Source organism: Capsicum annuum, unplaced genomic scaffold, assembly GCF_002878395.1.
Source record: "Capsicum annuum cultivar UCD-10X-F1 unplaced genomic scaffold, UCD10Xv1.1 ctg80117, whole genome shotgun sequence".
Lineage (NCBI taxonomy): Eukaryota > Viridiplantae > Streptophyta > Magnoliopsida > Solanales > Solanaceae > Capsicum > Capsicum annuum.
In genome coordinates this window covers 1400-5420 of record NW_025890751.1, presented here as the reverse complement: position 1 = coordinate 5420, position 4021 = coordinate 1400, and the positions used below count along the sequence as shown (strand labels likewise).

The 4021-nt window shown below is 32.5% G+C and overlaps 2 non-coding genes across 2 annotated transcripts; one reads left to right on the top strand and one right to left on the bottom strand.

Moving 5' to 3' along the window:
• Window positions 1-699: 699 nt before the first annotated feature.
• On the bottom strand, window positions 700-772 carry TRNAF-GAA. The gene has a single exon. It is a non-coding gene; the product is annotated as a tRNA-Phe (tRNA).
• A 1808-nt stretch (window positions 773-2580) lies between these two features.
• TRNAT-UGU lies at window positions 2581-2653 on the top strand. Its single transcript has one exon. It is a non-coding gene; the product is annotated as a tRNA-Thr (tRNA).
• The last annotated feature ends 1368 nt before the right edge of the window (window positions 2654-4021 follow it).

Below are 4021 nucleotides of genomic sequence, written 5' to 3'. Positions count from 1 at the left end.
TTTTATGAAATACAAGATGCTCATTGAATGATAAGAAAGCTATTTCCACTTAGACAATTTAAGATATTCAAGGATTGCACGTTCTGTTCTAGATTAAGCAGGTCTAATTTAGGGAATTGTCAATAGGCTAACAAAAAAAAGACAATTAGGGATTCATTGTAATTCTCACATTTATTTGGAAGATACTTATTTCGGATGAGTCATACCAATAGGATGAACCAAATGAGTTCTGCATCATGAACTTTGTACTGCGCACATTACTTAGACGGGTTCTAGAAGGGCATATAGGAAGGGATGGAGAAATCCGGAATGAAGAAATCAAATATGAAAGAAAAGACAAAGAAATGATAGAATATCGAATTCTATTTCTTTGGATCTGAGCTGAATCTTGTCTATTTCAACCCCCCTGGATTCGACTTTTGAGCCTTTCAACAATTAACCAATTTTACCTTTCGAATATGTATTACGTATTCAAATTCGTTTGAACGAGAGGAGAAAAAAAAGAGGAGATAGAATCCAATTCTTTTCGATACTTTATCTAAGAAACTCTACCCATATAGAACATAGTATGGGGTATATCTCGCCAAACTGGATAAAGCTATTATTCTAATCTAGACTCTAAAAGAATATGTATGTTGATTCATATCAATTAATTAGAAATTATTTCTAGTGAAGAGAGACTCATACAAATTAATCATGTGCCAGGAACCAGATTTGAACTGGTGACACAAGGATTTTCAGTCCTCTGCTCTACCAACTGAGCTATCCTGGCTATTCCCAATCCAGATTTTTTATCAAGGTTGGGACTAGTAACCCGAGGATTTTCAGGGCTATACCAATCCCAATTGGAACCTCGAACATGAGAATTTTAAGTCCCCATTAACAGGAGGATTTAGAGTCCTCTGGACTTCCCAATTGGAACCGTTTGTTAACATGAGGATTTTAGTTCTCTGCTTGTTACTCAGTTCTCTGCTTGTTACTCTAATTTTATCTTAACAAATTTGATCTTAGCACATAAACGGGTCTTTGTCAATAGGTCTTTGTCAATTAAAAGGACAAAAGTCGATTAAAAAATTTTATCAAAGCTGGGGAATTTCTTCGATCTTCAAAAAGATGACTTTGTAAGTTTCAGTATTGAGTAATGATATTGGTAATCATTCAACTAGGGATTCCTCGCTCAAAGATGTTCATTTCTATGTGTATCATATATATCACAAGGCTTAAGAGAAAGCCATTTACGCTAAAATCCATTTCTAAAAGAAAAATCCATTTCTAAAAGAATAGAGTGAATGAGAAAGATAAGTAATTTGGAACTGCTAAGGAAAGGGGGTCGGAGAAATAGTTGGGGGTTGAAATAGTCTTTTTGGGGATAGAGGGACTTGAACCCTCATGATTTTAAAAGTCGATGGATTTTCCTCTTACTATAAATTTCATTGTTGTCGGTATTGACATGTAGAACGGGACTCTATCTTTATTCTCATATAATTAATCAGTTCTTTAAAAGATTTATCAGACTATGGGGTGAATGATTTGATCAGGGATTCGGGTCGTCATTAATCATTTGATATAGTATTCAATATGTATGTATATACGTTTATCCTTCACTTCATTCTTTTTCTTTCTGAAGTTTCGATGTAAAGATTCCTCTACCAACACATTTAACTCCATTTGTTAGAATAGCTTCCATTGAGTCTCTGCACCTATCCTTTTTTTCTGAACCTTTACTTGTTTTCAGAAAATAGGATTTGGCTCAGGATTGCCCATTTTTGTTCATTCCAGGGTTTCTCTGAATTTGAAAGTGATCACTTAGTAAGTTTCCATACCAAGGCTCAATCCAATTAAGTCTGTAGCGTTTACTGATTTCGTCATATCCCCCTTTCTTTTTGTTTTGAGATTAGGATCTCATTGTGATGTCATTCCTTTTTCTTTTTCTTTCATTTATACTGGAACCATTGAATTCATTAGATACCGATTCCTATCTCAAAAACGTGTTTTCTCCTCTTTGATTTTCTTAACTATCTTCTATAGGTGACCTTTTTTTATCCAATCAAAAATGATTTTATCATTTCGGAATCCGTAATTCAATATAGATGGATCTATACCCCATCTATATGTCCCTCTTCCTATCATTTTACCATTCAATTTGGAATACTTGAACAATCGATTCTTGTTTTTTATCTTCACTTTCTCCTGAAAGCGGAGGAATGTTTCATTAATTATAACTAACCGTTCCATTAAACAATTTTTAAATAAATATAGAATGAGAGATATATATGATATAGAATCAAATATAGAACTGTAGTAAAAAAGATTTCAAATGCCAAAAAAAGAAATGAAAAAGAATATTTACCATTCAAATTGAAAATGAAAATAAAAAGAATATTAACAATCTTTGCAATCACTATTTAATGATATTAGTATTAGAATTGTTATTAGAATTGTGATAAATCGAAATTCTAGATTGCTATAGTAATCCTTATGCTCTAGAATCTAGAATATTCAATATAATATTGAATAGTTAATAATTCCAATTCCAGTAGTTTAGGCAATTACTATGCATATAAGACTTATGTGATGTGGGCCCACTTAGCTCAGAGGTTAGAGCATCGCATTTGTAATGCGATGATCATCGGTTCGATTCCGATAGCCGGCTTTTCCCTATTCTTTGGTTTCAAAGAAACATTATCAATCATCTAAAAAATGGAAAAAAAAGAATAGGGAAATAGCGCCTTCCTCCTTTTCCAAAAGCTATCAATTTATTATAGGAACTTCCAATTATGTCAGGAAAGGATTATATATATAATAGAAGGGGTTCTGTATATTTATCCAATTCACCCCATTCTTCTTTTCTTTATAGTATTTATATTAAATAGTAATAGTACAAGTACACTATTTCAGTAAACTTCGCTTCATTTAGTTTAGTTTAGTTTTAGTTTAGGTTTATTCTGTAAAATAAAATTCAATAAAAAATAAATAGAAATAAGAATTAATTCGAAATACTAAATAAGAAATAAGAATAAGGAGTCTTTATGTCGCCCGAGGACCTCGTTTCAAAAAAATACGACGCCTAATAAAAAGCCTAGGACCGGAAATGATCTTAGAAACCAATCGCGTTCCAGAAAAAAATCTCAATATCGTATTCGTCTAGAAGAAAACAAAATTGTGTTTTCATTATGGTCTTACAGAACGACAATTACTTAAATACGTTCGTATCGCCAGAAAAGCCAAGGGGTCAACAGGTCAAGTTTTACTACAATTACTTGAAATGCGCTTGGATAACATCCTTTTTCGATTGGGTATGGTTTCAACTATTCCCGTAGCCCGTCAATTAGGTAACCATCAACATATTTTAGTTAATGGTCGTATAGTAGATATACCAAGTTATCGCTGCAAACCCCAAGATAGTATTACGGTAAAGGATAAACAAAAATCTAGAGCTCTGATTCAAATTTCTCTAGATTCATCCCCTCATGAAGAATTACCAAATCATTTGACCCTTCACCCATTCCAATATAAAGGATTAGTCAATCAAATAATAGATAGTAAATGGGTCGGTTTGAAAATAAATGAATTGCTAGTCGTAGAATATTATTCTCGTCAGACTTAAACCTCAGACTAAACGTAAAATTTTCTTTCCTTCAAGCGAAGTATATATATATATATATATATACATGGATTCTTGAAAATAAGGCAAACAGAGAGGTATTGGGGTGTCTTTTAATGGTGGATGCCCTCTCTCTGTTTTGCCACTAATTAAAAAATAAAGTAAAAATAAACCACCATTTATCTTAAGGGTATGTTTGCTTACATTATTGTTTTGAAAATTAGAAGTTTGTGCAAGATATATAGATACATATACATAAATATCTTAAGGGTCTGTTTCACTAAGTTATTGTTTGTACTGGCTTATTACATGTGCTTCTTCTCATCTTCCTGTTTATCTATGAGGCTATGATAATGACTAATAAAATTTGTCTAGAGTTGGATCGGGTATTTTGAGCTTACCCTGTTGGCGGGGTGA